Raw genomic sequence first — 23,677 nt, 5'->3', positions numbered from 1 at the left:
TTATTTTTTTATATTATTATTACTTTTTTTTTTAACATAGTGTCACCCTAGCAGTACAGTGTCACCATAGTGACACTGTACTACTTGTGGGGGGTGATGAAGATTTTTTTTTTTTACACTGATTGTTTTTACAACCATAAAGGCTGGCTACATTCTTGCAGCCATTTAGTAATACTGTGAGAGCTGTGATTGGTCACAGCTTGTCACATGGTACAAGGCTGTTGTGAATAGCCTTGTACCATGTGACCTCTGTGATCATTCACAGATTTCACATGTAGTAAGCAATGATGTCAGAAGTGACAATCAGTAATCGCATGATCGGGACTTCACACTGATAAGAAGAGATATGATGGTTCAGTACGTTTAAAACCAGTAAAATTTTATTAATAAAGTATTGCACTCACAAAGAAGCTGTCTAGCCGACACCAGCAATCACAGCCTCTAAAATGCCACATCCACAAGGGAAAAACCAAGGGACAAACCTCCTGCACTGCGATCAAACAGCCGACAGCTGGGAGGAACGTTCCAATGTCACATCCACTAGGCCAGGCCATCATATCTCTTCTTATTCCTCGAGCTTTGCCCATGTTATTGGAAGATCATTTGCTGCTTAGCTGTTCCATATGTGCTGATTGGATTACTATTGGTTGCTGTTCCTCTACTGGGATATCCTGCAGATCATTGCTCCCAGAGCAAAATGCTATCATGCTGGTTTATAATATAATCAGCATATAGCTCTGGTGAGTGTATTCATTTCATCTGGTGTCGGATTTGCACATGGGTGTTTGTTTTCAAGATTGACATTAAGTTGATATTGGACTATCACTGTTATGGTGGCTGGACTTATGTTTATATTTATGAATTCATTTATTTTTATTATTTATCATTGCATGTTTGTGAATAATTAGCGCACTTTTTATTTGTACCCTATTTTACCTTTTTTGGTTAAAGGTGCTGCTTATTTGATTTATTTTGCATTTTCTGTGGCGCTTCTTATATCTGCTACACTGTCAGTGTACCTGCTGGCTTGTACATCGCGTACAAGTAAGCCGATACTTGCTGACAGGAAGACTCAATGATCTACCAGGGGCCTCACAGCACCATGGTAGTTCATTGAGGTCTACAAGCTAACAGCCGCTAAGGCTTTCAGGACTTGTAGTCCCTTCATTCACAGAACACTGTGAATGAATGGCGTGGCCATGTGGGTGGAGCCCCATGAAGCAGTGCTGTTTTTGAAAACTAACAACTAGTACGGGGAACTTCTCCCTGTACTTCTGTCACACAGAAGGGGGGCAGCAGGCGGCGACTGCAGGATCGGGAACATGCTACATGTTCCACCCTAAAAATGGGTGGAACACGTAACATGTTCCCAAAGGTGAACTTATCCTATAAAAGAGAAATGACCTAATAACCTTACAACTTATGACCACACAGAGTATGAATCAATGATCACAACTCTCTGAAAACAATTTTTGAGTCAGTGTTCCAACAATTTGCATGTTGGATTTTGTAAGCCAGAAGACTTTAAAGTATATGTATACCCTCACCTTGTAAAACAACCCATGCAGTTTTAACCATTTTAATACCAGGCACTTTTACCCCTTTCCTGCTCAAGCTAATTTTCAGCTTTCAGTGTTGTTGCACTTTGAATGACAATTGCGTGGTCACGCAACACTGTACCCATAAAAAATGTTTATAATTTTTTTCACACAAGTAGAGCTTTCTCTTGGTGGTATTTAATCACCACTGAGTTTTTTTTATTTTTTGCTAAATAAACAAAAAAGTCCCCAAAACGTTTGCAAAAAAGCGCATTTTTCTTTATCTCTGTTATAAATTTTTGCATATAAATAACCTTTCTTCATAAATTTAGAATAAAATGTATTCCGCTACATTTCTTTGGTGAAAATACTCCAAATTAGTGTATATTATTTAGTCTGTAGGAAAGGTATAAAGTCCACAAACCATGGTATATATATATCTGACAATCAATCAATCAATGTACGGATGGCCTCATCTCATTTCTTGAGGCCTGAAAATGGGTATTTAGTAAGAGGCATGGTTAGTTTTTTGAAATTGTATTTTTTTGTTACATATTTTTGGAAAATGAAGAAATTAAAAAAAAAATCACAATTTTTTTTCTCTTAAACATATTGTCACCAGTCCAGTACAGCACTATTATATAACTGGTGTGGCAGTGATCAGGGACACTGACTGGTGACAGTATGTACTATTTTTTTTTCAACACACTGTGATCAGAGCAATACAATGTTACCATAGTAACACTGAACGATTCTGGGCAAGTGATCATTGATATTTGCAACCATTGTCACTGAGTGAAACTGATTCAATCTGAACAATCTTTTTTTGTGGTCAGCTGTGATTGGGCAAAGCTCATCACATGATACAGATGGGCTATGATTGGCCTTCTCTGTACCATGTGACTGCTTTGAGCAATCACAGCTAACAACACAATTGTATATAATGGATGGCATGAAAGGAAGCCATCCATTATATATTATTGTCATGTGAACTCCTGTGACTGGTCACAGCGGTCACATGACACTGACAATGGGCCGGCGTAGTGATCTATCATCAGCTGTGTCCCGTGGACAGAGCCGTGACAGATGGCGCCGCTGCACGGACCTGCGGCCGCTTGAGCTGCACCTTCTGACAGGACGTCATATGATGTCCACCAGGGGCGGACTGACAACTCATGGGGCCCCCGGGCAATAGGGGATCATGGGGCCCCTGTGTCCTTGCCCAAACTCAAAAAAGTCTATGAAAAAGGTACCAGGGGTAGCTCATGGGCCCCTCTACTGACCCCGGGCCCTCGGGCAGTGCCCGAGTTTTTAAATGGTCAGTCCGCCCCTGATGTCCCGTCCGGCCGTGAATCTGCTATAGGCCGGCAGGAAGGTGTTAAAATAGAAATGCAAGGCAAAGCATTTGTGCATGTGCAGTAAATAAAACATTATACATATTTTTTTTTATTTTCTATTAGTGATCACACAACCTCTGTTTTCAGCTGCATAAGGGGCTTAGAGAGCTGAAGATGGAGACTGCCAGAGGAATGTTATAGCAAGGGACAATAAACAGCAAGACACTGATCTTCCCAATGAATGACTTTACTGGGGGCAATGTTAGCACAAGTCTGACCATTGGAGGACAGTTAGACTGTACTCCCAGCACAGTCAGAAAATTGACCACGGTGAGGAAGATGTGCTTCTATACCTAGCGTAGGCAGTTTGAAACATGAAAGCAGAAGGACTAGCAGAATCACCAAGGATTTCACACTAAGAGCTAGTTCACATTAGATGCAGTCCAGTGCATTTTTTTCAGCATCAAAAATGCATGCAGTGTTTTCCATGTATTCCAAAGTTCACACCAGTGCAGTCAGTTACAGTCAATTTCAGGTACAGAAAACAAAATAGAACATGCTGCAGTTTTTTCTGCACAGAACCATACTGCAATATAGCAAACTGCATCAAAACTGCACCAGAACAGACTGTGGTGTGAACTGTAAGCAAAAACGTATCCGAATGCATCTGGAGTGTGTTTCTGTGGTGTGAACTGGCCCTAAGGCCCTATCACACAGGTGTTCCAATCAGGTCCACCTGTCAGTTTTTTAGGTGACCCTGATCAGAAGGTCTATTCATCCCTATGGACAGGTGTGTCCGTTTACACCTACCTACCTCCAGGTCTAATCAGGTCCGCTAAAAAAACGGAAGGGGACTCTGTCTTCTTCCGTTTACGCTGTGCTTCGTTCAGCATGGGATCTGTGAGCTGAATCCCCTGCTGGTCAAAATGGGATCTGTCCCATGTGAAAGGGGTCAAACGAAGCAATGCAAAGAGAACAGGATAGTTTTTCACACAAGTTAATGCTACAAAAGACACATATTAGGAATATGAAATTCAGCTAACATATTCTTTAATTTACAAATTTTTTTCATGTTGTTGTTTTATTGTATGTATTAATTATATGTTGTTTACGTGTATGATTTATATGGCTTTTTTCTGTAACTATGGTCAAAATAACCCCCATGACCCCTTTTCCCTTCCTGTGAGCTTAAAGGGAGGGGCTTGGTCATAAACGGCATTGGCCACAGACATTTAAAGCATGACCTGTATTCAGGCTGGCCATAGCTCTGAGGAAAGGGATTTGTCCCCGAAATACATCAGAAGACCGACAGTATTGTCATTTGCATACTCTGCCATTCGTGTGGTCATCTCCATGGTTTTACAGGCTTTACATACATGCTATGTTTGTGACTATGCTTCTTGTCCTTTTTACCATTTTAAATAAACCTTGGATAATGCACTAGGTGTTTGCGCCACCTGTATAATTTTATTTTTCTCCCTAAAGAGTGCCTTTTATCTGCCCAGTGCTATCACAAAAGTAATATAAATAAAATTATAATAAAATTAAATTAAAATAATAGAAACATTTAAAAGTGCCTTGCCCTCCGCACAGCCACAAATGCAAACACGGATATAGGGCTCACATGTGTATGTAAATGGTGATTGCACCACACATGTTATATATCGAAATTAATTTCAGAATAAGGGTAATAATTCTAGGGCTCATCATTTATAGTTTACATTAAACTGATGAACTGTGAAGACAGTTAAAGTTTAATAATTTGGAGTTCTGTAATTGACAATTACTCAGTCATGCAACACTGTACCCATATGAAATTTATATCATTTTTTGAGACAGATAGAGCTTTCTTTTGGTGGTATTTTATTTTTTGCTATGTAAATGAAAAAATACCAAAAATTTTGAAAAAAAATCATTTTTTGCTTAGTTTTTGTTATAAAGTTTTTGCAAATAAATAATTTTTCTTCAGAAATTTAGGTCAAAATGTATTCTGCTATAATTTCTGGGTAAAAATAACCCAAAACAGCATTTAAAGTGTCACTCACTAAATTATTTAGTCTGTATGAAAGCTATAGAGTCTACAAACTATGCCGGATGCTGGTGTGACGTATGGCAGGATAAGGACGCTGGTATGGGGTATGGCGGTGATCAGGACGCTGGTATGGCGGTGATCAGGATGCTGCTATGGGGGTGATCAGGATGCTGGTATGGTGTATGGCAGTTATCAGGATGCTGGTATGGAGTATTGCATTGATCAGGACACTGGTATGTCATATGGGGTGTTTAGGATGCTGGTATGGGGCATGGCAGCGATCAGGATGCTGGTATGGCATAAGAGGTGATCAGAATGCTTGTATGGGATATGGCGGCGATCTGGATGCTGGTAATGGGAAATGGCGGTGAACTGGCTGCTGGTATGGGGTATGGTGGTTATCACGGTGCTGGGATGGCGGTGACCAGGACATTGGTATGGTATATGGTGGTGTTTTTGTGCACACTGGGATAGGTGACAAAGCTGGATGCATTGTTTATTGCCCCTACACTGGGGCAGTGATCAGGGACACTGGTGTGGTTTGCACTGTAGTCTGCACTGCACTGCACTGTAGAGAGAAGTGATCTTTAGTTTCACTTTGTATTGTTTACTATGTGATTGGACACAGCAATCACATGATAAAACACCATGTGATCACCTGGACACAGCAGCAATGTGATCCGCTGTGTCCGGGTGATATACCGATTGCCATTTTCCCAGGTGCACGTTCTGTGAGCCACACAGGAGCCGATGATGTGGGCTGATGTACAGTTGCATTAACCCGTATCAGCAAAGCTTACTGTCTACCGTCTATAGTCTATTGGCAGATGGGAAGAGGCAGGGGCTGACTGACAACTCATGGGGCCCCAGGGCAATAGGGGATCATGGGGCCTCTGTGTCCTTGCCCAAACTCAAAAAAGCCTATAAAAAAGGTACCAGGGGCATCTCATGGGGCCCCCTACTAACCCCGGGCCCACGGGCAGTGCCCGAGTTTGCAAATGGTCAGTCCGCCCCTGGGAAGAGGGTAAACAGGTGTACTCAGTTTTGAGGCTTGACACATTTGATATCTACACTACCTCATCTTTTGTACAAAACAAAGGGATTACATTGTGTTTATGTGAGCTCATTCTTGTATATTGTTTTCTGAAAATATAGATTTGATAAACAGTTGTGCAAATATTGTGCAACATAAAAAATTGACAACCACCAAAATTTTATTCTACAGTTCCTCTGCTTTCAGAAAATATATAGTGTTCTGGGGCTTTAAATAATATATTTCAGCCAAAACAGCAGATTTTACCATTTGTAAAAAAAGAGAAAATTCTCTACAGGGAAATTGGTTAAAGGCAACATTAAAAATGCACAAATAATTTAAATAACTTGTTTGGGGGGTGACATAAATCTGCATATGAAGTGGTCCACCTGTAGGATGTACTCCCACAAAAAGGTTATTAAAATCACAGCTTATTCCTTGCCTGCTTCTGTTTGTAAACAAAGCATTCAGGTGATCTTGGGTGATGTACACTTTTAGGCAGCCATAGATGGATTAAATCTCAGCTGGTTCAGCAGGGATCACCCGAGATTTGATCCATCTATGAGCAAGCTGGTTGCACCCAAGTTGATCCATCGATTGACTTGGGTACAACCAGCCTTTCAGATTTATTGTATGTGATTATTGCTGGTGACTATAGCTGCTAGCAGTGATCATTGTGTTCTGCCAGCTGGGAAGGCTCCCTGCCAGCAGAACACAATAGCGCTGCGGTAAGGATTCCCCCATCAACAAAATTAATTAGTGATTTTCTTTCCTTTCACCCGTGGTGGAGGAAAGAAAATCGAATCATCTATGGACTGCTTTGTTGATATTGGGGGTATCAGACATTTAAATGCCACTTTATTTTAAAGGAGGCTCCCATATTTTTATAAGTCTCTTAAGTCCTTCTCCCATCAGATCCTCACATCTACTGGAACAGAGATGTGGGAATGAGGCCCTTGTCCCTATTACCATGGCAAATTAACCTCTCTCTGTTAAGGGCATGTGTATGGTGTGGTTCAAGAAGGGTGGTTGCCTTTTTTTGCCTGGGGGTCTCTCTCAAAATCCATACCAGACCTGGGATAAGAGTCTGCTACATTTTGAGAGGACCAGATGCTGTTTTTATTGACATGAGGTCTCCATCAAAATACCAGGATAAGGGTCTGGTATGCATTCTGGGCGTAAACCCCACACCATTAATTGTTCTTCAAGGCATGTGGCCTAGTTCAGTTCAGGAAGGGGATCTGCACACTTGCTCCCCCTCTTTCTTTGCCACTCAAGCTGCAGGACTGGATAAGGGTCTGGAATGGATTTTTTGGGGGTCTCTGCACAATTAAACCCCTCAAAAATGGCAAAATGTCCCCTGAAAATTTCAAAACCCTTATCCATGCAGCCTTGTTGGCCAGAAAAGGGAGGGGCAGCAAGCATAAACTCCCCTTTTGAATCATACCAAATCACATACCCTTAACATTAGGAGGGTACTTCACCAAGGAGTTACTCTGGAAAGGCACTTTGACCTCATTTTGATGGGAACAAGGGCCTCATCCTGAGCTTGGTGGATGTGGGGGTCTTTAAGGGGGATTTTAAGGACCTGACAGCCCATTTTTAAGATACGGGGCCCCCAGATATTCAAATACCCCACATGAATAAGTAAGGGGTTCATAGTGTCCTTTGCTACTGATTTACAAAGGGAATTGAAAGAGCAAATAAACCCAACATCAATTACTTTGTTTAATGATTTAAATTCATTGTCAATCATGACCAAAGGCTGGCGGACACGACGACCTATGCCTGAATGATCCTCTCCCACCAATACTCTCTTAGCTGGCTGCTGCATGTCAAAAAATGCCAATGGATTCCGGCTGATGTCATTGACCATATATGGTTAACAACATTCTTGGGATCCTTACCAGTTTATTTCACATTGAAATTCATTGTCATATATTATGATGCTGCCACTAAATAAATGAACTGTAGCTGCAGCACCCAGAGGGTCAGGTGGGTGGGCAAGCTGGCCAAATCTTCTCATTTAGTTTGCTTGTTTCATAGACAAAGTTCACTCCTAATAAACTCATTTTTCAGAGGGCCTGCATGCTCAGATCTTTTCTTTTTGTTATTGATATGATTAAATTGGATTAAATGTATTGGCTTCTTGTAATTACATATTAATCAGTCAGCAAATAAGTAAATTGTAGTTCTCATATGTGTATTTCAGCCGCATATTTATTCAGTCAACTGGAAGTTTCATCTATAAATTGTCTTGACATTTGCTTTACTATTTGCCTCTTTTAATGTGATGTCAACCTTTTAGCAAGACTTGTAACTCTAAAGTAATGAAGTATTTTTTTCCCCAGAAATCTTAATTTGTGTACTAATATTTTGTTATACGTTATGGCATTTTCAAGACTAAAGGAAGTTACATAGGTCTTGTTTTTAAGCTTAAAATACATTTTATGTTTAAATGAAAAAAAAATTGGTTTGAAACATTCCCATTTAAGTTGTTTGTCTTTTGTTGACAATTTTTCCTCCTGAGCTGTGTGTTTTAGAGGGACCTTCTGCGCTGACTGTTAAAATATAGTGTTCTATCAGTCAACATCTTTTTTTATTACCACTGTTCCTTGGAATCTGTAAAATGTCTACAATAATTAAAACAGAAGTATTGTTTGGGTTTTTTTTTAACTCAGCAATCACATGATTGCTGATTGCTGAGTTCTCACAGCCGCTCTGAGTCAAAAATCCATGCATCTTTGGAATAGCTTGTGTATGACCACTTGTACTATAGTATGTGCAGAGTATTTTAGGTATTTTGACAAATTTGCTGATTACGTGGGCAAAATATTGTTCAAGTTTATCTGGAAATCCATCTTTTCTGTGTAACAGGTAGCATGCAATATACCTGTATACCTGTAGTAGCCATCAATATGGATAAATACCTTTTTGTTTCCTGGAGTCTGAACTTTTATAGAATCACAAACACTGGAGTGAATAAAGTTAAGAGGCTCTGGGCACTGTTGTTTCTACTTTTGGTAAAAAAAATTCCTGTTCATTTTTCCTTTTATGCAACTTCATTATTTGACTGCAAGGATCAATTTTTATACCAGTAGCGTGCTGATCTTCAGATTGTTTCTTCATAGTTTTAGGATCTCTGTGTCTAAGATGAAAGTGGCAGGTGTGGATACAGTTTAAATGTTTTTCCTCTTTGACAGTGTTAATGACTTCATTTCACTTCAGCTGATACAGTGATTTTTCTTTTAGCTTTTAATTAGTTTCCTTTTGTGATGGTACAGATGTTTCCTCTGAATGTCTACCTATCCTTGCTTGGTGCACGTCTGCACTGACAGGAGGTTGGGAACATTTAACACATTTTTGATAGGTATCTTTCTGTTTACTGTTTGGGATAGAAGGCAGTATAGATAACTTTCTATTATACCTTATGGGACCATAGACTATCCATTCGCTTTTGTAATTTTTTTGTCTTGCTTTAATCCAGCTGAATTAATAATTTTTTTATTCCTCTAGGAAGAACATTATATACAAGAACACTAACACTCAATGGCAGAATTAGTAATCACAGTATTTTATCAGAATAGCTGTTTCACCGCTGTCTATATAAACAGCATGCTAACCTAACGACATTAAAATATTTACATATTCCTAACAAGCAATAGAAGAACTATAAAACAAGCTATTCCCAACCTTACTCAATAATGGAACTATGAAGCAATTTATTCTCGAAGATCCTCAAAAATCCCAACAAGCCACTAAAGTCAATTTCAGTAGATATCTTAACAGCTTAGCATTTTGCTACTGTAGAAAGTAATCGGAAAAAAGCTATGGCTTCTTTGCTTCTGTTGAGAACTTTGAAGACTAATTTCTTCATTGTTACCATAGCTACAGTACATAAGTGAACAAGGGCTTGTTTTAAAGTGCTTTGCTTTCTGGTTCAGAATGTATAAATAATTTATTGTGCATAGCCTGAGCACTTTAAGTAATCCTATTCTAAACCCTTGTTTATATGTAAAATTTAAAATAAATAGGCATATTTGCTCAATACATAAACATCATCAACTTCATGTTTTCAGAGCTGTACAGTGGTTGCACTTTACTGCTCCTTCTCACAGTGCAATGAGTCATCCAACTCATTGACAGTGCAGCACTCTCCATGTAGCTTATTAGGTAACTTTACTGAGCCAATCAGAGCATCCTTTAGTGGCTAACCTAATCACTCTACATTTACTACAACAACAAAAATATTAATTAGCAAGCTTGTAAAATTGAAAAAGGCATATACACTTCCATAAATGTGGCAATAAATCAAAATATGCTGTCATTGAAAATAAGCTGTACTTTCCATTTAGATGTAATTATAATTCAATAATTGTAAGCAACTGAATTTGTCTTGATAAATACTGACCAGAATAAGCAGAGGGTTGACCCCATAATTGTGCTTCTGTTCTTTTGTTCAGTCAATAGGCCAAGATAGTGGAGTGTGTGGTTGTGCTCTCTTGCAAAGGTGCCTGAATTACAAGACTGACTGTCAGGGATCCAGGTATGACCAGAGATGTGTGGACTGACAAAGGGAAATGCAGGCTTCAAGTATGGTATAAAACAATATAATTTATTAAGACTATACAGTACACACAGTGCAAAACCCAAACCTCCAACAAATCACAATATGTGCGGGAACACAGACGCAGTCAGGCAGGCCGGGTCGGTAACTATCGGTCAGACAAGGTACAAAGAAGCAGGCAGGAGAGTGGTCAGGAAAAGCCGGGGTCGGTGCAGGCAGAGTTCTAGCAGAGTCAAGATCAGGCAGGAATACCAGGCAGGAAGCAGGCAGGATGCAGGTACAGGGGCTCATGGGAACAAGCACCAAGGTACTGACTGCAGGCCTGGCCATTGATTAAATACACCTCCTGCAATCAGCCTCAGGTGATGGCTTGACTGCAGGAGTGAGATTCTGGCTGCTGAGAGCACCCGCTGGCCAGCACTGGTACTGCAGCCCACAAGGCAGGTGAGCCCCAGCACCACCTGTGGTGAGTCCATTCCTGACACTGATTGTGCAAAATTAAAAATCCTTTGGCAGGTAAACGTCCTCTACATGTGTAAAATACCTGCGTATTAAGTTGGTTAAGTTCTGCTTTTAACAGAGCCAATTACCCACTGACCAATAAGAAGCCACACTCCATAGCTTCAAGATTAGCAGTTTATGCATGTGTCTGCACAGTTTATTCATACCATTCCCACTCTTTGTTGAGCTGATTTGGGAGTCATCCGAGGCAGCACAAAGCAAAAAAGAAAGTAATTTCTCATTTTCAAAATATTATTCTGAACTGATACATCCCCGCAAAATGGATACAGTGGTAACTGTTTGTTAAGCATAAATCAAACCAACTGCAAATGAATGAAAATAATCACTAGGGATGTGCTGAATATTCCTAATTTTGGTTCGAGAAGGGTTCAGTGAACTTGGGTGTCGAATCCAAAGCTCCCTTAAATTCAATGAGAACCAAATGTTAAAAAAACAGTAATACCTATTTTCTAGGCCAATAGGTAAGGGATTATCCAAGAAATAGCATGGGCACTGCCCTGGGGAACATGTACCAAAGCACAAAGCACCAAAGCAGTGAATTTCCTCCAAAACCTATTCCATCCCCTCATCCAAGCATGCAGTTGACAGGCCAGAAGAAGTCGGGGGTAATCATGAGGACAATGGCCTCTTGCCCAGAACCCTGGGTCAGTGCTTTTTGGGGTTTGCAAGTAAGGGTTTTATAAGAATATCTTTAAAAATGAGCGGGGTCCCAGACACTGGTCCTCCTACTCATTCATCAAAAAGTGAAAAGTGTAAAAAAAGACACACATGTTTTAACGAGTCTTTTTAAAAAAATAAACATTGAGGGCTGGTTCACACTATGCCCTAATCTGAACTGCACAGGAACGAGCTGTGTGTTCCTGTGCAGTTCATATGCGAGTCTATGCGGTGCGATTTCAAACCTATTAATTTGAATGGGCTGAACCTGCATTGCACCATGCTAAAAGTAGTACATGAACTACTTTTTATTTAAATGTACGCCAACTGCATCGCATGGTACTTTGTACCATGCAGTTCGGTGCAGGCTGGTGCGGGCAAACACAATGTGTTTACGACCTGCGTTCAGGGTGCCGTCAACTTTAATTGATCCATGTCATAATGTGCTAGTATGCATTGCATATGTCACGTACCTGCTTGGGGAGCCTGACGTGGAGAGAGGGCGTCCTCTTACCACTCCCGCTCAGGACCCCTGATAGGGTAAACAGAAGGCACTGAGCCAGGAGGGGCACGAGTGCCTGACAGGTCTGCGGTGACAGCTGGCAGGTGATGACCCAGAAGACCAGGATGCAGGTCGGTTGCAGATACAGGTGAGCAGGTGCAGCAGCAGGAAGGTATAGCGGGGGTTTGGACAACCGTGGCAGCTGGCAGCTAGAGATAGTCACAGGCGGGAAAGGTAGCAGCGTCAGACAAGCCAGGTCAGGATCAATCGGGCAGATCAGGTACAGAGGAGCAGGCAAGTGGATTGTCAAGGGATGAGCCGGGTCGGTGCAGGCGGACTTCAATCGTAGTCAGGTCAAATCAGGTAGGTAACAGGAATCAGGATACAAGCACAGAACATAGTAGACCTTCTAAGTGCAGCAGGAGTTTAAATAGCCCGCCTGTGCACACCGGCACGCGCACACGTGCGCAACCATGTGCACATGCGCATGCGCACTGGCACAGCTGACGGGTACCCGGCATTGGCGCATAGATGTGCACTGACGCAAAGCTTCCTTACCCTGACAGCACACTAGCACATTATGTAAAACTTACCTTAAAACAAAGCCCTCCAGTAGTGCTCTGTCACCACTCCAGAGGCTTCCATCTTCACCCGGTCCTTCTTCTAGGTTCACAATCTCCAGCTGTCTGATAGGCCAGGCCGCGATGACGTCACTCACACGCATGGGCACGGCACACAGCTCTGAAAGAAAGGCACGGGTATGCCATTCTATCAGAGCGCATGCGCCGGCTTTAGAAAAGAGAGAATATCTTCTAAACGGTGCACGCTTAAGAGATATTCATTTTACCTACAGGTAAGCTTTATTATAAGCTTACCTGTAGGTAAAATTAAAAAAATTGGGTTTACCACCGCTTTAATTTACATAAATAATTTAATTTAATAAACACAGAAAATGGTTAGCAATTGGTATGGTAGCATATGAAAAAACAACTGCCATTGTGGTTATCGTGTGATTCTCATACAGATCTACTTTCCTATTGCATGCTAAATTGTACCTAAAGCCAAAGACTTTTTTTGTTTGTTTTTGACAGAATAGGGAAGGGGTTTCCTTTACTCTAATTTTTAATGTAATAAAAAATTACTACATTTAGTTAGCAGACATCCCCTTGGTGACCACATAAGTTGGAGTTAAACTAATGGTCAGCCTTTATTATACATAAATAATATAATTTAATAAACACAGAAAATGGTTAGCAATTTCTAATGATCATCTAAGTGCATTTGAATTATATTAATAGACACCATTATTTATAACCTTTGAGGATTAGAGTATTATAGCCTTTATTGCATGAATTCTATTATTAGTATTTAATCTCAACAGCCATGGATACTTAAAAACCCAGGTATGAAAAACCATAATTGTAATTGTGGTTATTGTGTGAACCTCATACAGATCTACTTTTATATTTATGCATTAAATTGTATCTAAAGCCAAAAACTTTTTTTTTTTTCATAGAATAGGGAAGGGGTTTCCTTTACTCTAATTTTAAATTTACTGATAAATTACCCTTTTTAGTTAGCAGACATCCCCTTGGTGACCACATAATCATGAGTTAAACTAATAGTCATCCCTTATTATACATGAATAATATCATTTAATAAACACAGAAAATGGTTAGCAATTGATAACGATCATCTAATTGCATTGGAACTTTATTACTAGACACCATTATTTATAACCTTTGAGGATTAGAGTATTATACCGTTGGTGAATTCTATTATTATAGATAATTTAATCTCAAAAGCCGTGGATACTTAGAAACCCAGGTTAAATTATACAGTAAATTACAAATATATTGATTGCAGATGTATTGTAGCATATGAAAAAACAACTGCCATTGTGGTTATCGTGTGATTCTCATACAGATCTACTTTCCTATTTGCATGCTAAATTGTACCTAAAGCCAAAGACTTTTTTTGTTTGTTTTTGACAGAATAGGGAAGGGGTTTCCTTTACTCTAATTTTTAATGTAATAAAAAATTACTACATTTAGTTAGCAGACATCCCCTTGGTGACCACATAAGTTGGAGTTAAACTAATGGTCAGCCTTTATTATACATGAATAAAATCATTTAATACATACAGAAAATGGTTAGTAGTTCCTAATTATCATCTAATTGCACTTGAACTCTATTAATAGACACCGTTATTTATAACCTTTTAGGATTAGAGTATTATACCCTTGGTGCATGAATTCTACTATTATGGTTAATTTAATCTCAACAGCCATGAACACTTAGAAACCCAGGTTAAAATATACAGCAAATTACAAATATATTGATTGCAGATGTATTGTAGCATATGAAAAAGCATAATTGTAATATAAAACTCTGGAGACTCATGCTATTTTTGAGTAGTGTATAACATTTGTATGTAATAACTCAACAGCACATTTTAACAGCTCCCCCACTTCCCCTCCAACTTCAAATCCAAACATGCCATTAGGGTTAATATCTAAAACTGAAATGTTCTTGTTGATTGTTATGTTTCAGTACATAACCTTTCAGTGGGTGCTCCATGTACGATTAGGTTTTGCCAAACCATGATTGGTGTACATAGAGCTCCCAGGGAAGGTTATGTTTTTACCATGGTGTTCTGCTGCCAGATGTGTGATCTGTTTATCCATTTGCCGGGACAGAGTATCATTTGGATAGAGGGTCTAAATGCAGGACTGTCCCAGGGAATCCAGAACAGTTCTTATCCTTAATAATGTGATTTATATAGTTTATGTTCACTATATGTACTGTATATATGTATACTATTAGATCTTAAAGGAAGGTATAATAAATGATGCAAGCTACAACATCAGCTCACTGTGAATGGGTCGCCACAGCGTAAAATCTTACTTTCTTGCCAGAGTGCTGTGTTTTGTGTCATTGTCCTAGAACAAACAGTGACTAAATGTGAAGTGTTTTGCTAGATGGGGTGCTAATGTTTGGGCTATGATCACATCTTGGAAACATTCCTTCTCTGTGATGTCTGAAACAGATTAAACAGACTCTGACAGCATACTATGCTGTAATTGCTGGTATACAAATGATTTATTTATTTTACTATAGTATACGGGAAATTCAAAGCTGTTAAATGGCCAGGCTTTTCTTACATTTGTTACCATTTATTACGATAGTTGGAAGGAATAGATTTATTTAGTTTTAATACGATGTACTGTTGAACAATAAATATTAGTAAAAGGTTTAAGATGATTATGGTCCATTTGTTTTCTAACCTATTAAAATAATTAGTTTATCTGTATCCGCAGTTTGTTGAATTTGATTTCAGGTTGCTTTACACTACCATTCGAACCCTACCTTCTATTAACAATTTTCAGTTCATGAACACAAAGCCAACACAGAATTTGTTATTCTGTTGTTTTTGCCTTGGATGCTCTATTACCACTGCATCTGGAGCTCAATCAGACTTATAGTACCCATTAACTATTAAATTGATCATTTTATTCCAAAAATTGTTTAAAGTGGTTGTAAAGGCTCAAGGTTTTTTACCTTACAGCCAACCTGGCAGGGCCCCCCTCAAAAAAACCCAGTTTACTATGCTTCAGTTAAGAATGACACAGTGAGTGATTGGTACCGATTGGTACATTCAGAAAGGAAAGGGGCTGGTAAATGTGACATATTTAGAGGACCCTTCCCCAACTCTCCATCCTAAAGGATCCTATTGTGTGCTTGCAGCTGCAGGTGGGAATTAGAGGAGGGAACACGTGACGTCTGACGCACTAACGCAAACCGGAAGTGCGACTGCGGCCATTTTGAAAGTGGGAAACATGCTGGTTTTCATACTAGGGACTGCACCTTCACTGTTCTGAGGATTGGAAGCTGAATGTCACAAATTTTAATGTAAGAAATTGTATTAAAGTGTTCTTTCATATACTGCATACCGCTGAATCTCTCCTTCTTGCTCTAAGAGGATATGGAAGAGTAAAAATGAGAGGAGGATTACAAGCATTGGAGATTGCCACTATCCTATGTTTTTAGCCTATTGTTCATAAGGGTAATTATCCACCTTTCACCAGTGGAGGATAACACTTGATTTGTCACTTTGGTTGAAGTGTTTGAAGTGTTCACTATTAGTTTTTAGTATTTTGTTTGAATTATTCACTATTAGCCTTCAGTACGTGGAGGTATCACGTGCAGTATTGCTATTTTTGGGGGATTTGTTATTTTCATTATTAGATATATTATATTGATTTTTTTAATTTTATTTTATATTTAGAGATATAAATTATTTATTTTATTTTTTTTAATATTTTTTTTCTTCCTTCCACGTGTGTAGTGTGCCCGCTATGTATTTTGCATGATACATTTGTTATCACTTTATTACTTAGAAGTCAAAGGGTAATACACTATTTTAAGTTTTTTTGTTCTGAGGTTCACGAACAGTTTGAAAAGTCTACACTGGATTATCTACAAATTAAATTGGAATATTCACACAGATATTTTTTGGATTATAAAAGTATTTTGGGACATTTATTAAGTTGTGGGACATTTATGTGTTTATATTTAATTTATCTTATTTATTTATTTATGTATTTGGAATGTATCTTATTTATTGGTATTTTGGGTGAGTTATTGAGATTAATTAGAAAAGTTTATATATTAGTTACTGGAACTGATCCCATGTATGGCTCCCGCTGCAGCAGCTGAAAGCCAGCAAGAAGGAAAGAAGAAGCCAGTTTTCAGTTGCTGCAGAGAGCCATACAGGAGATTGGTTCCAGTAATTGCCTCCCCCCCTGCTGCGCCCATCACCCTCCCTGCCCACATCTGATTCACCCAGCTGCCTTGGCCCACCTGCTGGCCTGGGCCCCATACAGGAGGACTGGTGGTACCCCTTTATCCACAGCCCTGCATCCTGGTGAAGTGGCTAGCACCAGCAGTACAGTACATCCTGGAGAAGTGGCTAGCACCAGCAGTGCAGTACATCTGAATGAAAGGCCAAACACAAGCAGTGAGGTGTCACATTAGCCACAAAGGGTTAGGGCGCATACTATTATCCCAGAGGCACTCTTAAATCCTTTATGGCTATCGAATTCAGCAGCAACTATCCCCCCCCCCCCATTTACTGTGAAACCAGGCATTAAGGCAGAAACTGAAATTTTTCACCCCTTCAGTTTTTTCCTTTGTTTTTCACAGATGATTTATTCAATTACATTGTGGACCAATGTAATCTGTTTGCTCAGCAGTACATTGCAAATAATCCGAATTCTATTTATGCTCACCTGTTTAAGTGGAAACCCATCACAGTTAAAGAATTTAAAATCTTTCTTGCCTTTCCCTAAATATGTGTCTCATGAAAAAAAGGATTGCAATCCTATTGTCCATTCACCTTAGACCATATTGTATTCCTCTGTTATGACCAGGACACACTGTAAATTTATTATGAGATTCCTGCCTTGAGCAACAATTCCCTATGCCCTTCCCAAAGTCACTTTGAATAATACAAACTTTAAATTAGGTCACTTCATTTTTTTTTTCAATTATTTTACCCCATAATTTTCTGAAATGTATAGTCCTGACATATGTTTGTATTGATGAGTCCCTAATCTATTTTACAGGCAAGCTGGTCATCAAAAAGTATATATGTCAGTAAAGGTGCCAGATACAAGGTAAAGTTATATAAACTATGTGAAAGGACCACAGGGTACACATATGACTTGAGCATTTACAAAGGTAAAGACAGACACCTGGAGCCTTCAGGATACCTAGTAGCATCAGAAAAATTCTGTGCAACCTTATGTGGACAGATTTTATACCAGCCTGCTACTTTTTCGTCAGCTTTATCTGCAGCAAACTATAGCTTGTGTGAACAAATCGCAAGTGCTTTCCACAAAGACTGGTGACCACAAAGCTAAAAAGGGGAGAGTCAGCGAGTTTTCAAAATTAGGAAACTGTGTCCCTAAATGGAAGAATAAACAGGGTGTGTATGTCCTTTCCTCTAGACATCAAGACACCTCAGTGGAAATCCAAGGAAGGCATGGTCTGCTGCAAATGCCTCACTGCAAACTTGACTACAATCAATTTATGGGAGGTGTAAATTATAATGAACAAATAATGATGCTCTACTTGGAAACCAGATGGTGCAAAAAAATATCCATCTACAGTACATACCTATTTCAATGGGCCACTTACACCTCCTACATCATCTGCACAGCTACAGGAAGACATGACTTCTTCCTAAAATACCATGAAGAAGTTGTAACAGCCCTTTTTTTTTTTACCAGGAAGGCCCTCCACCTAAAACCTGTTTTTCTGATGCAGTCAGCAGGCTGTATGAGAGACACTTAGTGAAAAAAAGGGGGAGAGAACAATGTTCTTGGACAACTTGCCAGCCAGCTTGCTAACAACCGAATTAACCTGTCTAACAGTATGCGTTTATAACAGGGGTTTAGTTAGCACACATTTGCAAATACATACGTAAGCCACAGAGCCACGACACGGCACCCTGATCATCTGTGGTCCTAACTCTAAAATGTATGAGTCCCCATAGTAGAGGCACATGCATTTAATGGATAGATCAAGGGCAGGTGGACCTGAGGGAGCCACCCCTCTTAAAGGCAAAGGAGTGCACTGGACCCCAGCATGTAGCACAATGGCAACCAGGGCCCTAGTGCACCCACGTACCAAAAACTCAAACATGCATAAAAGTGGCCACCCGCCCAAGTCTATAACTGGCTTATGAAGCAAGGACACATAAACAGGCATCACATAGTGAAAAAAAGGGGGAGAGAACAATGTTCTTGGACAACTTGCCAGCCAGCTTGCTAACAACCGAATTAACCTGTCTAACAGTATGCGTTTATAACAGGGGTTTAGTTAGCACACATTTGCAAATACATACGTAAGCCACAGAGCCACGACACGGCACCCTGATCATCTGTGGTCCTAACTCTAAAATTTATGAGTCCCCATAGTAGAGGCACATGCATTTAATGGATAGATCATTAAATGCATGTGTGAGAGACACTTCCCTGATATTATCCCTCCTACTGCAACAGGCGAAGATCCCAAAAAAAGTCAGGCATGCACAAAAAATGGAGTAAGGCATGACATACATTACCATTGTCCCCAATGTCCCTCACAACCTAGCCTGTGCAGAGTAGACTGTCTTCATCACAACCGTACATTTTTTTTGCTTGCCGCCTAGACTAAACGTTTGCCTACTGTAACAGTGCGAGGCCCTGTCACTGTGTAGTGGGATTGAAGACATCACAGGGTTTTCAAATATGCAAAGTGAGGGGCTCCAGAGTATTGCTTCAGAGTGTAGAAAACTAAGCTTTTGGCTTTCTGTGGGTTTTGTTATTCCCAGATCAGGGTCTGCAGTATGGAGGCTTTGAAGAGCTTTGGGTAGGAAGCAGCCTCTACCGCCGTGTCCAAGTCTTATAAGAGACCAGCAGGCTACTACACTTGAGCAATAACCCCAGAATATTACACTGCATACTGACAACGTCTCTGCCTGTCACCTGAACTAAACATGAACCATTCATTGATCAAGTTTTTTCCTGCTGCCTGGACTGATCCTTTACCTGCATATTGACCACATCTCTGCCTTCTGCCTGAAATGACTCCAGCCTGTATTTAAACCATGTTTCTGCTTGCTTGCCACCAGCACTAATCTTTTGGCATGTCCCACTTACCACGTCATCCTCTGCAGACAACTGCACAACTGGAACCATAGGTAATCTTTTGTTCTCCCATTGTTCAGCCTCTTGTGCTTCCTGGCCAGTGAACATAGCATTGTGCTACAGGGGCAGTCATGTACCAATAGGTTAGGCCTGCTTGTCTTTGTGGAACGAGGACTGCAGTAGGTGAAGCTACTATAAGCTATATTCCCTGACTGCTAGCACAGAGGTGATCACTGCAGTATATTGTTTTCTATGCAGTGTTGGTTGATTTTTGTAATACACAAGATGCAATGTCTGGTACATAATCAGTACAAACCCTGAAAAGGTCTTACACATGTCTTATCCCTATACTTGGTATCTAAGTATGCTAATGATGTGTGTTAAAAATATCTTATTAGTTTACAGCTTCGTGGGAAAAGGATAATTGTAATTTTCTTAGCACATTTTCCAAAAACTTTTCAGTTTACGTTTCCAAACTACACCCTATGCCTGGTATGTTTTCATTTTAAAACAAAGTCATTTTGTGGGTGTTTCCACTGTCCTGGTACTCCAGGGCTTCCAAAAGTGTGATAGGTAGTCAGGAAATTAGATGCATAATTTATGCATGTCTTTAGGATACATACAAGTACAATATGCAATTAGCTATGATATTTAAGGTAGAGGCATATTGAGGCAAAAAATATATTTCTTATTTTATTTTCAATATAGCACATAAGTAGCTCAGGGACAGGACTCAGGAAGGCAAGAAATTAAAATGGGCAGGTACACACACATGAAATTGACTCTAACAGTGTCACTGACAGCAGTGTGCAGCAGCACATATGATGATGACATCTCACTGACATGACACGACTGAATAATAATAACATATGCAGTGCTAAAAAGAAATAACTCATGAATCATAAATCTGATAAAATATGAATGTGAATAAAATCAAATAAAATGAGTAGTGACTAAAGTGCTTAAAGTGATTAAAATGAAAATGAAAACAACGTCCTCAGATAATGGTTCAATTGTCCCAGTAAAAAAGGTGCAAATGTTGTCGACTCCCTGCTCAAAGGTGGGTAAATATTATGCACTCACCAGAAAGCGCATAATGTGCGCATTTGAGTTGTCAGACCACTCCTGGTACTAGAAGGCTGAAGCAATGTGGATCATCGGTATGAATCACACCCTCCCATTCAGGATCAGAAGGCAAACACTCTGGTGAAGCAAACAGATATTTCTTTACAGCAACAAAACTGCTTTTTTGGGGTGGGCTGTTTGGTCGAGCCCCCCCCTTTTTCAAGGTGGATATCTTGTTTGAGTGTCCTGGTCTGAGGAGTCTGGATTAGCTTTATGCCAAGTATTGCTGGATGTCTGGTGTCCCCCTGCTGGTTAGAGGAAGGTGCATCCCTACCAGAGTGACAGCCTGCTAGATGACCCACATTGCTTCAGCCTTCTAGTACCAAGAGTGGTCTGACAACTCAAATGCGCACAATATGCGCTTTCTGGTGAGTGCATAATATTTACCCACCTTTGAGCACGGAGTCGACAACTTTTGCACCTTTTTTACTGGGACAATTGAACCATTATCTGAGGACGTTGTTTTCATTTTCATTTTAATCACTTTAAGCACTTTAGTCACTACTCATTTTATTTGATTTTATTCACATTCATATTTTATCAGATTTGTGATTCATGAGTTATTTCTTTTTAGCACTGCATATGTTATTATTATTCATAGTGTGAAGGTTTGGGGTTTGTACCTTTTATGCCAGCTGCTTACCATTTATCTCCAAGTGCTCGTTAATTATTTTACTGTTCTGATTACATGACACAACTGCTCCTGAGTCACAGTGACAGTCTTTCTCAATGCCAGGTGGTCCCTTCAGTCTACTCCAGTCCAAACAGAACTGACAGTCCTGCTCCTGGCTTGCCTTGCTCTTGTCCCAGAGACCTGCATACAAGGCTCCAGCCACTCTGCTAGGTTCCCTTGCACCATGGTGTAACACGACACACTCGGGTACCACTGCCACCGGACCTGCCCCCTTGCTAGCTCCACCCAAGCACCTTATAGCAGACACTTGGATGTCTTGGCCGTCTCCAGACCGGAGCTGCACATGTGTCGAGCTGAATGTCACAGCCATATTTTTAACTAGCAACCTTTTCCTGTCACTGGTATTTACTGGCAGGAGGAAAGTGACAGTTTTTTACTGGCTGCCAGTAAAAATACTGACAATTGACAACGCTGCCTCTGGGATGAAAGCCTTAAGGTGCTTTTTGGATTTTGGGCCTCTTTATGTGGCTAGGCTGTGAAAAAGTCTCACACATGTTGTATCGCTGTACTCAGTAGGAGTAGTAAAATGTGTTTTGGGGTGTAATTGTAAATGTACCTAAGATGTGTGTAAAATTTAAGAACTTTGTAAACAAAAACAGATTTTATTTACATTCATCATATATCAAAGATTTTCTTTGCAAAAAATCACAACTTCAAAAAACTCACCATGCTTTTTACTAAATACCTCAGACTGCCTTCTTTCCAAAATGAAGTCGTTCTGAGGGTATTTGTACTGACCTTACATTTTAGGGTCTCAAGAAATGAGATACGCAGTCAGAATCAGGTTTGATCAATTTACATATATGCAGTATACCATCGTTTGTAGATTCTATAACTTTTACACAGACTAAATAATATACACTTGTTTTTTTTACCAAAGAAATGTGGTAGAATACAGTTTGGCCTAAATTTATACAGAAAGACTATTTATTTGCAAAATTCTGTTACAGAAAATAAGAAAAAAAGTTTTTTTTCCCCGAATTAAAAAAAAAGTGGTGATTAAACCACCAATAAAAATCTCTGTCTGCCTCAAAAAAATTGGAGTGAAACAGCATACTACTTTTATTTTTTAGGCTTTTTGCCTCCTAATTTTTGCCTGTTGATGCTACCAGTAACAAGCCCGTTGTCCTGTAACACTGACTGCACTGTATCTATGGAGTAGCAGCATTCTCACGCTAATTCACTGCTGAGAATATTTTAACTGATAGCAGTGAACTAGAGAAAGAGCATAGGGGAAGTTAGCAGTTCACAAGTTTTCTGGCAGGATCAACAAGTACTTTTGAAGCTTATAAACAAAACAAGAAAACACTCACAGTGGCATAGTTGAATAGACCAAAAGGGAGCAAACAGAAGAAGTTCATTCTCTATATACACTTAAAAATTGGGCATGAGGTAGATTACACCCACTATATAATCTCTTGCTTTGTTTCATAACCTTTACTCAATTAATTTACATGCGTTTCTGAATGCTTCTGGTTTTCTTTAAGACTGAGGCCACGTCAATACAAAGGTTAGCATGCTGTATTAATCTTGTTACCACAGTATACATTATTACAGATGTTTCCTTGAATAATGCAAGCTAGATCAGACATGAATTAACTCAATGTTGTAACTTCAGCATACATTTTTCATATTCAGTTTTTTGGTCTTTCCATTTCATTTCAGCAACATAAATTAATATACATTTTGTTTTATCCTATGAGGTCAAGGGCACTCACAACTAATTACAGTTCCATCAATGAATAAAAATAATATATTCTTAGCTGTACCTATTATTCATATGGTATAAAACATGTTTTTTTTTACATTTAAGAGATATCTGCAAAGTATGAATATAAGAAAATTAAAGGAAACTCATAAAATATTAAAAATGTGACTAACCCTCATAAGACAAAGGAGAGCACAGAACAGTTGTTGCTCACTTGAATTCCAAATTTATTGTGAGCTAGATTTTATCACTTTCCCTGTAAACAATA

General features: G+C 39.5%; 1 pseudogene; it reads right to left on the bottom strand.

Annotated features, from left to right (window-relative positions):
• The window catches only part of LOC149469135 (uncharacterized), a 30,086-nt pseudogene extending 8,075 nt beyond the window's left edge, over nt 1–22,011 (bottom strand).
• Between the last annotated feature and the right edge of the window lie 1,666 nt (nt 22,012–23,677).

This window comes from Staurois parvus, unplaced genomic scaffold, assembly GCF_062004578.1.
Source record: "Staurois parvus isolate SC_StPar_1 unplaced genomic scaffold, SC_StPar_1.0 ptg000081l, whole genome shotgun sequence".
Taxonomy (NCBI): Eukaryota; Metazoa; Chordata; class Amphibia; order Anura; family Ranidae; genus Staurois; species Staurois parvus.
The sequence above is the reverse complement of the archived record's forward strand: the minus strand, read 5'-3'. Positions and strand labels throughout refer to the sequence as shown.